A 21,158-nucleotide genomic window follows, 5' to 3' on the forward strand; every position below is an offset into this window, starting at 1 on the left:
ACAACCTAATTTTGTAAATGCTTAGAGTAAATGAAATATGAAATACAAATAATATTTTTAGATTTTTGTATCTAGATATACCCTTTTCATTCAGGTTTAAAAGGAGGATGCCATATTCCTGCCTGATCATCTTGCAGAGAGACAAAAAATTAATATTCCAGAAATGCTACATGTAAAAAAATTACAGTTAAAAAGTCCAGACTAAATGCCATTAATTTTTCTAGTAGGGTTTTCTTGGTTGGAGTTTTTTCTATGTAACTGTGTAACCAGTGGGATTTGGAAGGTCCTGGCTTGATAACATGGCATGTTCTTTTTATTTATGGTAAGAATTTCTGAAAAGAAGGATCATACGGTCAGCTTTATGACTTTCTCCATTGCTTCTGAAAACTACTGCCATAGGCAATCCTGTCAAAATCAGGATTTTTTTAGTTTCTGAGAAAATAGAGAGCTGTTCCCTTCAGATTGAATGATTTGACTTGCGTTAGAAAGCCTCAGAGTTTTATAAATCCAGGAGCTTGAGCAAAAGGCCTGGCAAATCTGTGTGCAGCTAGCCCAGCCCAGCCCCAGTACTGAATAACAAACTCTGCAGAATAAGATCAAGGTGCTTTTCTTCCTTGGAACTGGAGAGGAACTTTTATTTTTTTTTTTTTCCAGATTATACAGAAAAGCAAAAGAAAACCTCAGTTATTCTAAAATGTAAATTTTACTCCTTCCTCAGTAATTGTCCACAGTCACTTTCCATTAGTTTTAATCTCTAAGAATTAGTTAAATCCTACATGCAAGAAAGGGGGAAGAACTCATCCAGGAATAGAATTCCAAATTCTTGATATCAGTGTTTCGTATTTCTTCCACACCCTCCCTTCATCCCTGCACTGATGTAATCAGCTGTTCATTGCCTCATCTTTACCCTCCACATCTCCTGACTTCCAGCTCACTGCTCCTCCATGGCCAAGGGAACGTCCCCACCTGCCCCACTCTGACAGCCCCAGCTCTTCCTGAGGTGAAGCTGCACCATCTGTAAACACCAAGGAAAGTAACAAATCATGGGAGAGCCATTCCTTATTCACCACATAACAGACAGAGCTCTCAGCCAACAAACTTCAGGTATCTAAATGGGAGAGCCATTCCTTATTCACCACATAACAGACAGAGCTCTCAGCCAACAAACTTCAGGTATCTAAATGGGAGAGCCATTCCTTATTCACCACATAACAGACAGAGCTCTCAGCCAACAAACTTCAGGTATCTAAAGTTCTTCATAGCCAAGTACTTGCAAGTTTTTTCTGCTGTCCTCATCTTAGGATAGAAGGATAAGTTGAGATTTACTATTACTCATTGTTTACAGGGAAAAAATATCTCAAATATATAAAAGATTAAATAATTTTATTTCCTTAAGGTGAAAATCTAGGGCCAACAAAAGTTCATGGCAACCTTTAAGTCTTTCTTGAAAGCATTAAACAAGTTGAAGTGTTTTATGTTTACTTTCTGAAGAGGAAAAATTCTTTCCCTCAGCATTTAATCATCTCTAAGAAGAGGTAAAACTATTTATTAAAGAGCACCGAGATCACCATTACAGAGCCCAACACAGTGTAAACAGGATCATTTATAAAGCACTAACATGGTAACACTCAGATCCATGCTGGAAAAATCGGGGGAAATGTGCAGAGCCAGCTTGTGGCTGCTGGTGTGCTGCCAGCCTGGCCACAGCACCGACAGGAGATGGCCACTGCAGTCCCCAGCACAGCAGCCCTGGTGTTGTCACTGCTGAACCCTCTGGTCTCTGTGAACTGGGCCTCATGTGCAGCATGAATCCCTCGCTTGAGAATCAGTCCCAACATGGAAATAAAAGGCAGATGTCTCATTTTGTTTTGTTCTTCTGCTGAAAACATCCAGATTTATTACCTAAAGATGACTCTGAAGAGCCACTGACTTCTCATAACCCCTCCTTCTGCAGAAAGATCAAAGCATTGTCAGCACAGCCACGTCATGCAGACAGGCAGCACGTACTTCAATAAATGACATGTGAGTGCCCTTGTGTCCCTTGATGTAAAGGAGATTAAACATGCAGCAGCCTTTCTGAGGAAGCAAAACATGGTGGACCAGGCTGTGTTCAAAGCAGACATTAATTTATGTATAAAACCAAGATTGCTCAAAAGTGCAATAGGACCAATCTTCACACCTTGTCTAGTACAGAGAGCTGGGCAACTTTTTTTTCACAAGAAATAGCTGCAGAAGGAAAGATAATAAGTCTACCAGATACAAATTCGATCTTCCACATTGTCACCTATCTGTATGTTCCTGTACAGTTTCATTTGATTTGAAATTTAGGCAGTCAGAAGCTAGCTAGGACAGCTAGCAGTGCAAATAACCTTTCTTCTCTCCTTTTTAAAGGGAATAATTTTTTCATCTCCCTGGAGAGACTGAATTCTGTCTGCTGAAAAAATGCATCTATTCATTTTGTATGAAACACCAAATAACTGGGTTACCTTCAGAATGGCCCCATGTTCACTTTTTATTTCTTTGTACTCAAATTGCCTTGTCTTCACCAAACTGGAGCCAGCCCTCCTTTCAAAAGGCATTGCCCATATTTGTGATATAAAACAAAAAAAAGCAGCCTGGATTTATTGAGACATGCCCATTATTCACCTTGCCTGATAAGCTGAGCTGATCCAATGAGATGATGGCTTTCCAGTTATAACTTGTATCTCTGGGAATTAGGACCACAAATATTCTGTGGATTGTATCTCCCTGACAAAGTCTACATCCCAAAGAATACAGGATGCTCAAACTGGCAATAACAAACTAAGGTAAAGGAAATTTTAAGATATTTAGTCCTACATGATTACAGTTTTGTAACACTGAGAGCTGCAGTGCCTTGAGCCCAGGAATGTCCTGCTGCTGCCAGTGTTGCAGTGTGATAGCACAGTGGACAGTAGGAGGTAATCCCATTTTAAAAGCCAAATAAACAAACCAATCAAACACACAGGACTGCAGACACCCTCCATTCTTACAATAAAACTATCTACTAACACAGGCGAATTCCCCATATTACACAGGAGGCACCAAGCAGTTCAGATAAAGGGGGGTTTATCATTAGCATTCCCAAAGCAGCAGCTCCAGAGGCACTGAAAGGAAAGTTTCACATAAGAGCAAAGCCCTGTGTGTTCTTTGGCAGTGAGGTAAAGCACATGACTGGGTGTGCAGTCTCTTGCTTTTCATCCATTTTTGGAGCCCAGCATTTTAAACCGCTGAAAGACACAGATAAAGTGGAGGGCACTCATAAAAGGCAGATGAAAACAAAGCGTCCACGCCTTCATCTGTGTGAAGAGAAATGCACAGGAAGATTCCTTTGAACTCCTTTGCAACATGCAGTCATGCAAGGCTGCCTCTTGGTCTTGCACAAACTGGAGTTTTGGAGCTCCTGGGCTTAATATGAAGACAAGTGGCAAAAACAACAAAGAAGAAAACCTGTCTTCTGATTTCCATGTATCTGTCGCTCATGAACTCAAATTTCTATCAAACTGTTTGGACTAATAAATCTTGCAATGAGTGGATTTCTCAGCAGTGGCACCATTGGCTGTTGCCTGACATTACAGCCTCTCTACTGCTGCTTTAACTACAGTTTGTGCAATCCTCTGGCCAAGAGCAAAATACCCCCACAGAGCAGTAATATGTTTTCTAAGAGACTCAGCTCTACAAAACTTCCCTGCTTCTATTCTCTCTTCACATTTCAGTGGGTAAAAATCCCAAAGTATTGAGCATTTTTAATCTCTGATTACTCCCATCAGTTTTTTCTTAACTGCCTTTGGGTGAAAAAGTGCACAGAATTCTGCTGTGCTTGATTATTAGTGCATGGATAGATCTGAACTAGTTCTGCTTAATATCTTGCAAACTTTGTCTTTCTTTTTCAGTCTAAATTTGATTTCTCATGGGCTTAAGGGCATTTCATTGAATGTTTTTATTTATAACTTGCTTTCTCAAGCCTTCCTTTGGAAAGGACTTGCAGAGGATGGCCAAAAAAAAAGGTCGGGGTGGGTGGGAAGCATTCCTAGGCTCTGCTAAAAATTAAATTTATGTGAAGAAGTTTGCTACTACACTCTATTACATTACCATGCCAGACAGAAAACAGCCATATTCCATATGGTTCACTGTTGAGTGTTTGTTTGCAGGTTTGTTTTGGATTTGAGAACCAGCTGCAGTAGTGCTTTGCGCAAACCCAGCTGAATATCTACACCTACAGACACTGAGATATGTGATGTGTGCAGGAATTACAGCTGCTGCTGTAGCCCCACAAGTTAGCAAGGAAACATCCACTGAAATGCTGGCTGGTAACTGAAGCAGGTCAAGGAACAAAAAAGGTTAGATCATAAACTAACAGAACTCCCTGAAAAATAAAAATTGCATTCGTCTTCTCCTGACCTTAAGATGTGAGATGTTTGAGAATGTGAAACTCCAATCTCGGAGTAGATAAAATGTTCTGATGAACAGTATGTGCTCAGCCTCCTGCCAGATAGGATTACTTTTTTCTCTTCTGTTTAAGCTATATGTGCAACCTCTGCAGCTTCACTGTTAGCAGAGGGATTTTAAAAACTACTTTATTCTAAAAAAGCTGTATCTGTTTCAGATAGGTTCTTGGAATTCAAATGCAACTACACCACCAGATCTTCCCCTGGTGTAAAAGGAACTACCTGAGAATTCACTCTCTGATTTTTATCAACTGAGATTGTCACTTGATCAAGGAAATTATCCCTTCTGAGAAACCAGAACTTTGGAATAATTTCTCTGCTTTTTGTCCCATTCTGTTATGTATAAGCCATCATACCTTCTTCTGTGAGTGTCACAGCACACAAATCTTAAAATTGTGTAGCAAATGCAGAGGCTGTGAAAGTTTGGACCAGTGAACAGCACCAGATTGAGCAGTATTGCAATCTCCATTTTCTTGAATGCCCTGTACAGAAACCTTAAACAGTGACAGTGTCTCTGTGCATTTTATTAATGACACTGTTCTGGGGATCAGCCACCACATTGTGGGCTTGAAAGGTGACCCCCCTTCAGTACTGGAAGAGGACATTGGTCTTCCATCAGCAATTTAAAGTGTGTGTCTTCTGTAGCATATTGAGCTCTTCACAAGAGCTCTTACATCAAGCAGCTTCTTGACAGTCAAATCCTTTCACCAGCAAGGTCTCAACTGGAAAGTTCAATAAACATGGGAAGTTACAGCTTCTGTGGGTCTGAAGCAATAATGTAGGAGATTCCTGATGTGCTTGATATATTGCACCCCACTGGTACTGGAGCTATTCAACTGGAAAGTCATAAAACAACATAAAATAAAGCAAAGCTCTGGAGCAGGAATTATTCAGTCATTAACACCACAGACACTCAGCCATTAAATCTCTCCTACCAAACACACAGCAGAGCCATCACAGCCAGAACTCTGTGTGTGTGTGGAGACCTGACAGCCCCATGGATGCTGTCTTGGGGCCTTGGTACACATACCAATAATATTTCCATAAATCACAGGGATTTGCCACAAGGTTTACCTAGGATGTGAAACCACATTATTTTGCTACCAGCAGCACTGGCTGCTTTGTTTTAGGAACCTCAATGCCCTCGGTGTATGTTCCAGGAAAAGAATGAAATAAATTCAGATTCTTCGTAACAGCTTGATAAGAACTCCTCAGTGCTCTGGAATCAGAGCTATAACACACCTGAGCTTGTGCAAAGCACAGAGCCCTTCTCCAGTGGAATCACTTCATCCAGCATCCCTCCATCACTGCTGCTGGCAGATTCAGAACATGGAAGACAGCAATGAAGGAATTCATTGCCATGAAGAAATGTCAGTTTACCGAGATGAGAATCAGGATCCTGAAGGGAAAAAAAACCAATTTTATCATCACCTTGCAGTCACTTCTCTTTTTTTCTAACGCAGGGGTTTGCAAAATACTAAATAAATCAGAATGAGAAATCATTACTGTGAAGATGATGCAAGGACAATGACGAGTTGAACCCAAGCCTGAGGGGGAGAGACTTAAGGAAAGCTATGAAGCACTGAAGCAATGAGGAAAATTGGAGGACTAGAGAGTCCATGTAGGAGCCACAGGAATAAAGGGGCTTTTATAGCAGAAGAGACAGACCTCTGAGCCTCTCACAATCCTTCATTCCATACAGCTTTGTTTATTATAGCATCTTTCTTTCCTAAGGCTGGAGTTTAAGACTGTGATTTATATTTCAGAGCTATTTTTTTTTTCTGACCTTGAAACACAGGGGAAAAAAATACTGAAAAGATTTTTCAAAACAACCGTGGGGAAGCTCTAATGCAGCCTTTGCTTACCTCCTCCAGGGCTGGAGGTATTTCAGGCTCCAAAGGCAGCACAAACATGAGATGTTCCAGGCCCTGTCACTCTGGCTGGTGTGAGACACTGCTCTTTGCTGAGTGGCTGAGAAAAGTATTGGTACAGTGTCAAAAAGCCTACACAGGGTTAGAACAGGAACTCAAATCTGCCTGTGCAGGCACCAAAAAATTATAAGGGAAGTTATCATATTAAAGCAACCTGACTTTTTTCTCCCCTTAAACTAATCAAAGGCTTGTGCTGATTGTTGAGGATGGGGCCATTGAAAGAAAGGGTCTGAACTGAGAGATGCAAATGCATGAGAGAATTCCCAACCACTTCCTTCCAAAAGTTGAATCAAACCTGTGGGCAAAAGGACATGAGGGAGCCTGGAACATCCATCCCCACACCAAACCCACTCTGCAGTGGCCACATCAGCAGAATCTTCACTGGATGTGTCCAGTGGGTAACTAAGGGGAAGCAGGATGGTGTCTTGTGCCACCAGTCTGGGTATTTCACACCATAGTCTCACATCCATCCCAGGAAACTTCAAGGAACTAAAGAGCATAATCAGTGAAGGGAGTTAATCAATGAGCAGAGACAGGCATCTCTGGAGGGCAATTCAGCCCAGCTAGAACCAATCACCCTGTCACCTGTAGGGGAGCAGAGGCCAAGTGTGCTCCAAGTTCCAGTGCCTCAGTGAAGTGCCTGAAGCGCGATGGAACAAATCTCACCTAAGAGGCTTTCAAAGACCCTTAATGGCTACTGGAAGTAATCACAGATTTCAGTGAGTATGGGTCAGGATTTAACTTCATCCTATTTTGGTAGTAAAAAAGTCAAATGCAGCCGTAAGCATTTAAGAAGAGAAAAAGAAGTCACAACTGAGTTTTTTTCTGAGATTGGGATCTCTTTCAGTTTATCAGAGTGAAAGGTTGTGATATTCCCTGTTAGGTCCTTTAGTGCTGTTTTCAGAATTCTCCGGTCTCCCTCTTAAATACAAATCCAAGATCTGGATATCAACTTTAAAAAAAAAATAGTCTGCCAAAAAAGAAATTAAATGGTAGTTTTAATTTCTGTCAGTAGAACCCATACTATTTTCCCCCCAAGTTTAATGTCAATGCAAGAGACGAAATAACATTCCCTTTCACAATCAAAGATGATTTCTTTTTCTTTTATGCTTTTTGTCAGCAGCGCCAACTTTTTTGAGTTACTGTTAAATGCAGTCATTGTAAACAGAGCTCAAACCCATCTACTCCTATTATCTCACTGCACCATAAATTGCCTTGATAGTGAAATAACAGCAACAAGACTGCAGTGTTCTTCCTAACAATCCCTGCTATGACTGAAGTGGATAGGTCATGTACACAAAGCCAAGAGCAGGCTTTGGCCACAGCAAAGTGTTAAGAGATATATCGGTGAAACAGAAGCCGTCACTTACACAGTGTCAGACATATAGAGCTGCAGTTAATTATCTGTATTGCTGCAGCATCCAAAAACCTTAGATCCAAACCCAAATTCCATTCTTCAAAGTGACAAATAAGTAGAGAACATAAAAATAGCCCAGTGAGGCAAGAACTAAAGCCTGTTGTAGAACAGACAGGGCCCATAACCCAGGCAGACAGGAGAGGCTGCCTGTGCAGGTCTGTGGGACAGGGAACCCTCACTGCCTGCCCACCCACTGCCAAATGCCACAGGAAAACTTATATGAAGGGGAGAAGAGGCTGGGAGGAGAGTTTAGTTATAGAGAGCTCCTGCTGAGTGCAGGAAAACCTTCAAGGTACATCTCTCAGCATCTAGCAGCTGCACTTTTAAGGGTTTTAGCAGGGCCCAGGTGAGAACTGGTAAATCAAGAGTAATAAAAAGGATAATGGGGAAGAGGAGGAGGGAGCAGTAGCCATGAGCAGTGCTGCAAATGGGAACAGCTCACTTATTCCTGACCTGACTGGGAAGAGGGAAGCAGTGATGGAATACGAAGAGTGACATGGGCAAGGGCAGAGACCAGAGGAAATCACCTTTCCAGAGGCTTCCCAACAGCTACGAGAAAGGCAGACCACAGCCACCAAAGTGAGAAAAACAACTGCTGCAGTAATTGGAACAGGACACAACAGCATTTCAGGCCCTGTTTTGATATATGAATGTGGAGGGGGAAGTATTTTGCAGCAGGAATCAGCAAGATTTAGACATTGGCCAAATAAAAGCATCTACATGAAAGTCTTGGTCAGGGACAAGGCTCCAACCCCACAGACAGCATTCTGTCCATACTGGTCTAGTAAAGCAGCAAGGTGGGAATACATACTAACCTGTCTGCAACTACATGGAGCTAGACCTGGCAGCTCCAGAGCTCTGAAAAGTGTCAGAAAAACTGAAGCAGTCTCTTGAATGTGGATGAGGTAGTGGGAAATATCAGCAGAGGGGTGGAGATGGATTTATGCTTGCAAATGGTTTTGCCAAGACACAAGGTCTGGGTCACAGAGAGGAGGAGGTGGGGAAGGGTCCTGGAGAAACCCCTCACAGCAGAGGAGAGTGAGAGGGTCTGGCTGACAGGGCACCCCAAAGAGCAGGGGAGAGCTCTGTGGCTTTCCATGGCCTGGATGCGTTCAATCCTAGGAATGCAGCTTGCACAACATAACCTTTGGGACCTATTTCAGATGTAGGTAGGTTTTAAAGACACATGGATATATTCTATATGAATATAGGTATTTCACTGCTTCTTGCAAGTGCAAACAGCTTTCCTGAGAGCACTCCAGACTGCTGTACTCCCTCACACAGCTTTTAATAACTAGGCAGAAACTGGAGTGCAAAGTAGTCATAACCAGTGTTTCTCTCTCCAAAATCCCTGTGTTGCAAAGAAAGAAATTTGTCAGAAGCTGAACTTATATGCATCATTCATTCCCATTTGTACCAATTCTCACTTCTGCAGGTCAGGAATTGCTTCTTGTCCTGCAGAGCAATGAAAAGCAGGCCAATAATGCCACCCACAGGTGCCCAGGTTTATTGCTGCCATGGATTTCCAGATGGGTTCTGTGATCCTGCAGGTAACTGGGATGTTGCTTCTAACTCAGTAGTGACACAGGTGCCTCTAAACTCACCTGCACTAAGAACTGCACTGTCAGTGCTTTTTCAGCACTGCTGGGTTACAGAACTTACAGGTTACTGTGCAGATGGCTTGTTTTCATTACAAAGAATTTGTGGGGGGAAGAAACAAAACCTACACAGGTTACAAAAGAGAAATTAAAAATAAAAAAAGCCCGCCCATCTCAGTACTCAGTGATATGGAGATCTGGTGAAAGCATTTCAAGCAATCAAATCCACTTTTTAAATTAAAAACATACAACAAGTATGTTCTCACAATGTGCAGCTTATTTTATTTTGCCATTCCTATCTCAGAGATCCTTCAATTGTCATGACAAGGACTGTGATGATTTAAGAATTCTTCTTTACAGAATAAGACAAAACACAACTAAGAGCTCAGTCTGACTGAAGCAGGGAGAGTTCTGCTCACAGGTAATGTACTCATTCTCTTATTTCTCTTGTCCATTTTATTAAGAATTTAAATGTTAGAAACACCATTTTCAGTAATTGTTACCTGAACATTAAAATAGGAATTCGTGTTTAAGGTAAGAGGCATTAAAGGGTATTTATTAGTTTATTCTCCCTTTCTTACAGAGCCAGATCACAGTCTCATGGAGAGGCTTGGGATCAGATCACTCTGCAGGGGAGGAGGCAAAGTTTTCTTGCATGTGATCTGTCTCAAAAGCAGTGAAGGTGGGCCACTCAGGGGAGATAAAACCCTGGCACTCTGCACAGACTTGTTACATCTCATGGCTGGAATTAATTTCCATCCCCCAGCCAGACTGACACCAGTGAACTCTGAGTTCTGCAGGGTGGGTGATGGATCTGAATGATAAATCCTTCTTGTATGCTGTTGTGTCTCAGCCCCTCACAAAAGGTCAATTCATCTGAATTCTCTAGTGTTTTCCACCAGTACTGACTGAGGCTGAAGACATTGGTGTACTTGCAGAAAGTCTTGGAGGAAGCAAAACCACAAAAGAAGTGAGTAAATACAGGATTTCATATTGCAAGTGCCTTGCTGAAAAAAGGACTGGTCCTAGCAGTGAATTCACTACATGAAACACGATTTGTATGAGTGAGATTATCTTGGGTGTCTGCAGCTACAGAATAATTTAAGAAAATCTATAAGGGAAATTTTCTCTATTGAAAAATAAATTTGAGAACTGACTTGTGTTAAACACATTTAACATGAGAACTCAGAGATAAGCTCCTGCCCTTGATCTTGTGTTTAGGCATCTTATGTTATGTTTTCCTTAGATGCAGTTGTAGATATAGCACCTACATTCCAAGACAACATTATCTCAGCACAGTATTAATATCATCCTAGTTTACATATAGCAGTAAGTCTTTGTATATTAATTGCATAATCATTTAGTTTATTTGAAATTATTTATTGCACAGAACATAATCAGATGAGGCCAGATTCAAAGTAAATTAGACACATGGAGTGAAAAACATGGAACTGTTCCATCCTAAGCTCTTACTAGACACACTCATACTTTATTGATTAAATTCATCAGTACTCTTATTTAAAGACCTGGAGCTCTGGAGGAGCCACTGTCAGGCTATCCCTGCTGGCACCAGAGGTAAGAAGTTATTTCTGAAAGCTAAGGGCTCTCCAAAGACCCCCCCAAGTTATCCAGTCTCCTTAAAATCAAAGGCATAATCTACTGTCCTTGAATATTTGAAGGGAAAAAAACCCCCACCTAAGGTATTTAAGTAAATGGATTTTTTCCTCATTAAAACCAATATTTAAATACTTACAGCCTTATCTTAATTACATAAAAGATGACACACCTACCTCTTAGCCTCCCATCCCCGTGGGACAAAGCCCATTTAACGTGCTGCAGGGGAGGTGACAGCAGGTCCTGTTGCTGGAGCAGGGCTGGGCTCCCAGCAGCAGCCCCAGACACACATCCCCCAGCCCACAGGGCACCCACAGGCAGGAATTAAGCAGAACAGGGAGCTGAATCTGGGTTTCCCACTAAAAATATTTATGGAAGAGTAATAAATGGTAATGATTTTGAGCAGCTACCAGAGAGCAGAGCCCTAAGTTTGGTCTGTGCCCATTGCAGAGGTTCTGCTGCAAGAGCAGTTCCAGGGGTTTGGAGCAATTGCACAACACTTGTGACAGAGCTGCCCAAGGAGTCCAGCTCAGCCAACTCGAGCTGTCCCCCAAAACAAACATGTTTATCTACAGTTCTTTTGATGCAGTCATTAAAAACAAAACCTTGTTCAGTTTAAAGATTCACTGACAACACAAGACCATTCAAAGAGTTTTCCATCAGAAGTGCTGCATTTGTTGTCGTACTAGTGCCACAAAGGATTTCACCAAGCAGACAATAACACATCCCATGATAAATAAGACCAAAACACTCTCCAGGCAAATTTATGGCAATCATCACTCACAGGCAAGTGTGATAAAAAAGCATCAAGCTAACTTCAGAAATAGTGAGAGATCAGATCCTCAGGCAAGGCCTTTCCAAGGTGACAGCTATCTGGGTGATCTTGAGGACACCTTATCTGCCAGCAGGACTGGACTGTGCTGATGTGAGCCCCTGCACGTGTGGGGGCTTTGCTTCACTGCTCTGCCACTGAGCAAGTGCCAGCTCCCACAGGCTGCTTCACTTCTGCCTCCATCCATCACAACAGCACCATTTGCTGACTGGCTAAAGAGAATGCCTTTCCCAGGGAAAACACCAGAGAGCAAACGCTGATCCACTGAGTGCTTTGGGTGGTGATAGAGCCTGTCAAAGTGAGTTTGTGACTGGAGAGACTGGAAAAGGTAGTGGCTCTGTAAATACAGCCAGACCTTCTGAATTTGGACAGCAATTCTTCAGGGAATTATGTTCTCCCCATGGGAGACAACAGCACAGGAACAATAGCTCCCTCCACAGAAAGCCCATCTGGATGTGGCCCTTGACAAAAGTAAGGGGCTGCTATAAAAGGCCCTACTATTAAATACCCCAGACCTCACTGAAAGCAGTTTTACACAGAGCTCTCTCACCTACTCACAGATTTCCTCTCCTCTGGACACAGTCTGCACCCAAACACCGAGCCAGCGTGGCTTGGGAGTTCATTACTCTTTCATGGAAGAAGAGAGGGGCAACACAAGAAATTTTAAGGAGTTGAACAGGGTGGCCATAGGTTAAATCTTTAAAGATTTTCAGAAAATCAATTGCAACTGTGCCTGGAACTGGGCATTCAGTAATCATGTTTTCACAAATATATCCAATACCCATATTTACAGCTAAATTCCTCACATATCTAAAATAAACACTGCACTGCAATGTAGGAGCACCAGCCCCTCAGTGTGCCGCATTTCACTGCAGGCTCTGAGACAAATCATGGCAAGTAGTAAGGGCTGTGCAAGCAGAAAAATCTCACAACGTGGAACCAGAGCTTTCCAGCAATGCTGGCAGAAGAGAGCTACTCAGAAAAGCAACGATTAATTCCTTCTAGAAATCTGCATATTGACACCATTTCCTTCAGGTTCAGTGGAAACAGTACAAAGAAAAATAAAAATATGTTAAAATACAGCAAAGGTTTGCTCAGGAGAGGCTGTGAGGCCCTTCCCTGTGGTGCTGATGCCACTCACACATGCCCAGACTCTGATTCAGGGGAAGAGCAGAGCAGGGGCTCACTGGAGGAAGGCTGGGCAGCACCAGCGCAAGCACAGTGCCATAGGAGACAGGGCTGCCAATCTTCCAGCAAGCCCAGAGCCTCCACTTGCTCCCTCTCTGTTACATGCCAAGTGCCCACTCTCCAAAGGTTCACAATTAGATTTTTTTAAAAAATCCTACTTTGTCTTCCATATATTAGCACTAAATCCACTTCAGTTAAGCTACAATTTTCCATGTTTTCTTCACTAGAGCCTTGCTTTGACATAGCTCCTCCCTCCACACCCTCCCCACACAGTTCTTGGGCTGCTTCTTCAGAAGGGAGCAAAGCTGAACCAGGCCAAAGGTTAAAGACAGGCAGTTCAACGTGACCACTGCTTTTGGCCACTTATTGTTCAGTCAGATGAGCTCAGCTCACAGACACAGAACACTCTGTGATCCTCCAGAGCCTTCAAGGCAGAACCTTGCCAAAATCACCCTCCAGCAGCGAGCCAGCAGGACACCACAAACGTGTAATGCAAAGATTTACAGTGAGGTATTTTAAAAGCACAACAGGGATCCTATCATGGACCCAGCTCCACAGGGAATCAGGCACTTTGCACCAGCCAGGAAAACCTGCAGGACTACATTGCTGATACACTTTGCTGCATCAAAAGAGAATTGCAAATGTTGTTATTTGCTCCACCAGAATATCAAAAAGGAAACACAGCCAGAGCTCCAATGATACAAATCCAAACAGATAAATACCTTGGCAGGTGTCCAGCAGGGCTGCAGCTTGGATTCATTCACAGAGAGGCAACAGTAGAAAAGTTCAAGCACAAATTCTTTTTCCAATTATTCATAAACCAGTAAAGTGGTGTTTAGGGAAAAAAATATCAAAAAGTTTTCTTCTACAACCACAGTTCCCCCCGGCATGGCTGGCACCACATAACCCATAACGCACGAACATTGAGTCTGCCGCCTCTGCCAAGCCCACACAGCAGCTCCCAGAAGCACGAAGAGAGTAATTAGCAGCAAACGACGACAACATGAAGGCAACAGGTCAGAAACAAACACTCCAGAGCAGATCTAGAGGCTGGTTTGCTTCCCCCAGCCCTCACAGCCAGCCTGTGAGAGCACATGGCAACTTCCTTCCTCCCTTGCCTTCCTTCCTTTCCTTCTTTTGCTTCCTTTCCTTTTCCTTCTTTTCCTTCCTTTCCTTTTCCTCCTTTTCCTTCCTTTCCTTTTCCTTCCTTTTCCTTCCTTTCCTTTTCCTCCTTTTCCTTCCTTTCCTTTTCCTTCCTTTCCTTTTCCTCCTTTTCATTCCTTTCCTTTTCCTCCTTTTCCTTCCTTTCCCTTCCTTCCTTCCGAATTCCTTCCGAATTCCTTCCTTCCTTCCGAAGTCCTTCTGAATTCCTTCCGAATTCCTTCCTTCCTTCCCACCACAGCAACCTTCCTTATGAGCCCCACATGAGCTCAGTCCTGCTCGTGTGGCCCCTCCCTTTCTTTCCAGGGTCTGGCCCCCACCTCACCTGAGACACACAGCACCACAGCCAGGTGCTGCTTGATAAATTCATGGCTCTACAGACTAATTTTGACCTCCTTGATCATAAGGTGAAATTGCCTGAGCTGATGATCAAACCTGAAGTGCTCTTAATGACGGAAATGTTTGTGTATTGCTGCTCTAGTTTAGGGGTTTGCAGTAATGATGTAGGGTAACAAGAAAAAGAAAAAATTGACAGGCAGCTACAAATGGTGGTGGACTCAATGAAAACCTAAAAATCTAGGGGATAGATTTGTCCCTAATAGGAATAAGAAGGGAGTAAATAGTCTGTCCTGTCAAGCATCCTTGATAGGTGTATAATAATGGAAGAGTAAATAACCACAATTCTGGTTAAAAACGGAGGGTGGTGATTCAAATGGGAAAGGTGAAGTGCTTAGATATGTGTTTGAGGAGCCCTGTCAACAGAAAGGCTGAAGAAACACCAGGATCATTAGTGATTTCTTTGGAGCAGGAAGATGAACCAGATGGCCTCTCCCCTGCCCTGGCTGTGAATAGGGTGGGTTTATGTAGGGCCTGGACTTGTCAGTGCTGAGCCATCTGAAAAAAAACCCAAAACAAATACTACAAGAAGCACACAGCTTTGGGGCATTCTATGGTCTTTACGGCATTTTGCACACAGAGAGGTTTGTTTCAACATTTCTTTCTATTTGGGAACATTTGCACTCTAGACTTGCAGATGTTCAGTGCCACCTTTGTCACTTCTGTCTTGTCTTGCTATTTGTAGAATAGTGTCAAATCTTATAAAATTTGCTTTCTCTTTTATGAGTTTGAACTTGTCATTTTAATAACAAATATCTGTCCACCCTTGTATAAAACCACAATTAAAGATTTCTGAGATACTTAGATAACGCAGTCATTTTTATCATGACCCCTCCTTTCCAAACAAGCGTGGCTAATCTTTTCAAAGCAAGCATGCCTAATATTTCCAAGCTCTCTTCGAGGCACTGCATTATCATGACCCAATTATTCCCAAAAAAGATAGCTGGGAATTTTCTATCAAGATGATTTGCTCACAGAAAATGCAGCTATCACAAATACAGGGAAGACTCCATATCACTTAGAATGGTTTTCTATGGAGAAAATTCACATCGAATATTTCCTGATCTATCAGCTTGATGAGATCCTGTTTGTTGCCCCATTCTTTCCTAACTGGATAAGCACAGAGCTGCATTAACCCGAGGTGTGCTGGTGATGGCTGGGAATTGCAGGTCATGTATTTAATTCCAACAGGGCAGAAGACTCTTTCAGTTTTCATTTTCTGACTTTTACTTTGAATTCCCCAGGTAAACAAAAGAAAATTTCATTTAATTTCTTGAGGTCAACTGAAGAGAAAAAGAATAAACAATCTGTGCTATTCATTTCTGCACTTCTGCACCATTCTGAATGCTCTAAGCATAGGATGGGATCCCATCTCACTGGTCTGTCCCAGGAAAACAAGGTCTTACCCACTAACAGGACAGGATTTTACAAGATCTAAGCAGAGCTTTGACTAATTCTAGCTGCTTGGAGGTGTCTGAAAGATTTTCAAATTGCAGTGAGTATATTTGGGATTATTTCTCAGTTCTCAGTGTTCTGACTTTAAACTAGGCATATTGCAAAAACTGAATAAAAGCCACAAACAAATAGACACTCTTCAAAAGTCCTGTCACCCCTATCAAATTGCTGAATCTTAATTAATGAAGTGACATTAATGTCATAATGTTAATTAGTGACATTAATGAAACTGCCTTCTGGAGAGACTGGGAAGTTTGACATAAGCCTGTCCAACCTCAAAACAACATCAGGGTTGAAGGTAATTTTCCCCATTTTGAAGGCAGCAGCACAGCCTTCTGCCAGAGACCCGGCTCCACCCCTCAGCCCCAGGGACTGCAATGGTCGCTCTCTGTCCCTGAAGAAAGAATGTACATTTTATCCTGAGCACTGAATGACCATTCACTTTGCTGAAATGTTATTTCTTTTTATAACAGCTTAAAACGAGGATGAAAAAGGAGAAGGAACCCAATGCTGCCACTTTGGAAAGCTTTTATTGTAATCAACCTTACAACGCTTTTTGTTGTACAATACAAAGGACGTTTAATCTCTCCTGGCTGGCTCATTCCCTCCAGGGTTTTGCTGCTGACAATGGGAGCTTTCACTTTGACCGTGGCGAAAATAGTGTCAAACCCACTGCAAGGCACTGCTTTTACTCTGGATACATTTGGGAAATTCTAAAGAATCAATGACTTCATGACACGAGGGGAAAAATTAGGGGTTACAGTTGGAAAGAGTTCATATAATTTCCTATAAGTTTTGCTTCCCATGAATACCACCACCTCTAAAATGTGTTTAACTTTGGTGTTGCAAAGATGTGCATGGTTTGTTTGAACTCTTTGATTGATTTAAAGAAAATAAACAAACCAAATTTATGAGATAAGATTTCCATAGCACTTGTTCTTCATAAATTTCCCAAAAATCTCTGAATGTGTAGTCTCAAGGTGCTCCACGTAGAAAGGGAGGAGGCAACAGAGGTCTTGGGGTGGAATCACTGAGCCAGCTCTGTCAGCTTTTCCGTCTTTTTTTCTTGTTGGTTTAAAGGAAAGTGAAACTCTTTGCACATAACAAGATTTTGCCTGGGTATTTTCTAAAGCTCAGGCCAAATTCAACCTCTGAGTTTTGGAAAAGGTTGTTAGAAAGTTGCAATTCAAGAAATTCCTCTGTGCTTCCAAATTTGTGCCAGGCTTTTAGACTGCTGGATGGAAACCCCCCAAAAGATTTTGTTTTGTTCACAGAGAGACAGACAAGTGATTTCCATCTGAGTGACTTCTTTGCAGTTGGGAGAAGCAAACAACAATCAAGAAGTGTAGGTGTGGACTGAGGCCAGCTCAGAGTGAAGCCACAGGGACTGAGCAATGTGCATGTCCTGCCCCAGGAGCCACAGCCACCTTTTCTGTCTAGAGTGGTCCCTTGAAACACCACAAACTCACTCATCTGGTTACATAATTTCTGTACTCACAGCAGCTGTATTTTCCACACTAAAGGATATTTCAGATCAGCATCCAGATTGAATCTCCAAAACCAGCCAAAGCCAAACAATTCTAAGCTTGTATTTTTGCTCTCTGCCAGAGTGGCATAAAAAAGAGTACTGCAGATAGAAGAGCAAACATGTTGAGATGTGTGTGAAGCTCCTGGTGAGGTTAATAGAGAGTGTCCCAACAGGTCCTAAGGAAAGATTGTCACCTTCCCAACACTGTTCTGCAGGTCAGAGAGAGACTGTGCCACTTGTCTGCCTGGTGTGGGACAGTCCTGCATTGAGAACAGCAAAAAAGCAGGGTGAAAGCAGCATTAGACAGCCCAGGGACTGAAAGGTTCTGGCATAAACTGGTCAGGAAACATTTCTGCATGTGTCACACACAGGGTGTCAAAACCAAGCATGCAACTTTCTAGCAGCGTACAAATGAAAAAATAGGTCACAAAATAGGTCAAAAAACTAAAACCCTTATGCTGGCTAGTTTCTCACTCAGTATTTTGATGAATCCTGATTGGGATCCTTATAGAATAACAAGACAGAGTAAGTAGATGTAGGAGCAACTGACTTGGATAAACTCTCATTGCTCTGAGAGGTGCTAGATAGTAAATAATCCATCTTGGAGAAGCTTTGAGAGGCTGGAGAGTTTTCCCATCTGCTAGAGATGTTTCTTAGTCTTGACTTGGATATAAATGCAGAAGGCAGGTCACACTTAAGCTGCTGCTCTGTAACCTTCTAGATGATAGGTAATTACTCATAAATGTGTCCTACAGATACTCCAGGGATCCATCTGCACATGCTTGCCCAAGAGCTGATGGCTCTGGTTGAGTTCAGAAGAGACCAGAGCTGTGTGAGGAGTGGTAGATTTAGAGGATGCTCAGTAATTCAATTTTTCAGGCTCTCAGTGGAAAATATTAGAGCAATGATAAGGCAGCCCGTAATAAAATTACATTTATTTTTGGAAACCAAATTGTACAGCTGTGGAAAAGCAGGTAGCTTGCCAAGTGGGGGCAGCCAGCCCACCCTCCAACTCCAAGACTTATGGCCCCCATGGGGCTGAGACATGCTTGGCCATCCTATAAAAATTCCACCACCCCTTAATGACATATCCCTGGGCTTTGGAACCTTTTTGAGTGGAAAGTGCGTTTTTCTGGCCATCCATCCTCAGTCTGCTTTGCTACAGCAGCATGGTTTGCCCATCCCCTGGCACTGGTGACCAGCCTGGTTGCTGCTGAAACTCTCCTTGGTCCCTGGTGAGGGCTGCAGCCCCCCCGCCAGATGGGCTGGGCTGGCACAACCTGCGGGGACCGGGGTGGGGTGAGATGCAGGAGGTGGGAGCACAGAGCACACAATCATCTATTTTGACTGGAGACAACCAGAGAAATAAATGAGCCCCCAAATTACCCAGGATAAGTTAGGGCACTATACTGCTTTCCCTGAATTAAGTAGGGAGGCTTGCAATTAATTCAGCACAAAGAGACTTCTGCACTGACCATCATTTCTCTGCTGCTGGAGAGACCTGCTTGGCAGCTTTCTGGAAAAGGAAAACTCTGTAGCTGAGACAAAGCACATAGGTGGGCAGGCAGTTGTGATAAAACCACAGGGAATGAGGAAAATGAGAACCGTCTCATGCAGAACTTAGAAATGGAATAAACAGGTTATTTTTACAAGACAGAAATGAATGTATAACTCCAGGAATGAGGAAAAATACAGCAAGTAACAGCATTTGCAGTTCAGCATATTCCATTGCTATTAAAAATGAAGGGAAAAAAAAGGCAATGAAAGCAGAAGCATTTTGAGAAACAGACAGTACTGTGGTCTCTGTAGTTATGTGTTCTGCCTTCTGCATTCCCCACAGTAATGAGAGATGTGACTCTGTAATCTGCTGCAGAATTGCTGGTCATTTTCTTCTGCCATTAAGATGCAGAATGGGAGCTGCTCTTGCTCTCACGTGGACTCTCAGACAATTTTTCTTTCTTTGTGGTTTCAGCCAATCCACACTAAAAGTCTATTGGACTGGCATTTTCTTTGCTCCTCAGGATGGAAAATTGAATTGATTCCTCTGAGAAGGAAGGGAGCAGGGATTCATTATCATAAGGCGAATTTGTAAAGTTCTGGTTGGTTCAGCTCTTCCCCTTCATTTTTCAGCTCACTCCAAGTCATTGTATCTCTTGCATCTTATCCCATTGGATGGAATAACACATCATTCAACATTATTAACCGTGGCCAAGATGATTCTTAATATTGAAAATTAGCAGCAAAAAGTGAATGATCACCTGAGAAAGCATTTCTCCACTTGAGCTTTATGACCTGCAACAGAAAGTTTTGCAATGAACAACAGCTCTTTGTCACTTGGAAGTTCTAATACTGTTGCTGTTGTGCTTTTCCACCACAGTGAAATCAGTGGTATTAACCTCAAAGCACCTAAAGAGCTCAGGTCAGGGGACCAGACCTTCTGCACTAGTAAAGTAGAGTAACTACACCCATTTTAACACCCCCAGTGTGTTGATCTGATTCCATAGCCAGGCTGTAGGAATAACTTCCCTGCAATGTGTAAGTAGCTACTGCTGGATAGTGGGTGCCCAGAGTGCTGGAGATGGTACTTGGTGCTGGCATTGGGATATAAATTAGAAACTGAGAGAACCATTTGGCTTTTCCCATCCCCTTGTCAAGAACCATTTCTTTTGTTTTTCAGCACATGGAAGAAGTTCAGATAAGCACACACCACTCTAAGACCCAAGCCTCTCAGCACAGAGCAGTTCTCTAAGGTCAGAAGCAGAGCAGCAAGCACTGGGCTAGCTGGGTCTGCTTTGAGCCATCAGTGCTGAGCCTCTGGAATTTTTCTCTCCTGATAAGCAGAAGCTGTCTGGTTGTACCCTATCCCAGTCATGCTCAAGTGTTGACAATTGAAAATTACCATCCCAAAAATAAGACAAGATGTCGTTAAGTCCCACGTGCACTTTCTTTTCCGACTCCTACCATCAATTATTCTACTTGTTGGTAATGGCTTCAGTGGATTCTTCCTCTCAGTGGATTTCTCTGCTGCTTTGCATTTAAATTCACCTTGCCTTCCCAAATGCACAGACAAACTGTAAGCAACAAATGAGCCAGGCAAAAACAAACATGCTGTTGTTGTCTTGGCTTTCTCTGCAGTCCTGAGCAAAGGATGTTTCTATATCCCTTTGAGAAAGCCACCCGATGATGAATAACTATTTGAAAACAAATGGGTAGGATTGTATCAGCCACCTACTTCCCAGCCTTAGAAAGAGTAGGAAAATCCTCCTATCCATAAATATTTTTTAGGATGATAGTTCTGAAAATAAAGTAGGCTGGAACATTTGCTATCAGGCCAGGCTGCAGCATTCAGCTTATATCAATTACTGTCTATTTGACATGCTTCATGCTTTCTTCATTAACAGGATGAAAGGTTTTATGGGATAATAACCCAGTTCCAGTAAGCAAATGTATTTGTGGGACCAAAGGCCAAGTCCTTTGTCCTTGCTGAAGGAGCCTTGAGACTGCAGTGATTGGCAACAGTCTAGGATGGATAAATCACAACAGCAAAACTTCTGTCCCACAGAACACTGACC

The 21,158-nt window shown here is 42.6% G+C and overlaps 1 long non-coding RNA gene across 2 annotated transcripts in view; it reads right to left on the bottom strand.

Moving 5' to 3' along the window:
- Nucleotides 1-1,420: 1,420 nt before the first annotated feature.
- Nucleotides 1,421-21,158, bottom strand: part of LOC116452194 — a 35,197-nt gene continuing 15,459 nt past the window's right edge. The window contains exon 3 of one of the 2 annotated variants that reach the window (XR_004243429.1): nucleotides 1,421-5,865. This is a non-coding gene — a long non-coding RNA (uncharacterized LOC116452194). Of the gene's footprint in view, nucleotides 5,866-16,605; nucleotides 19,879-21,158 lie in introns of those variants that run through there. The other variant, XR_004243428.1, reaches the window with a different exon arrangement.

Source organism: Corvus moneduloides, chromosome 16 (genome assembly GCF_009650955.1).
Source record: "Corvus moneduloides isolate bCorMon1 chromosome 16, bCorMon1.pri, whole genome shotgun sequence".
In the NCBI taxonomy this organism is placed as follows: Eukaryota; Metazoa; Chordata; class Aves; order Passeriformes; family Corvidae; genus Corvus; species Corvus moneduloides.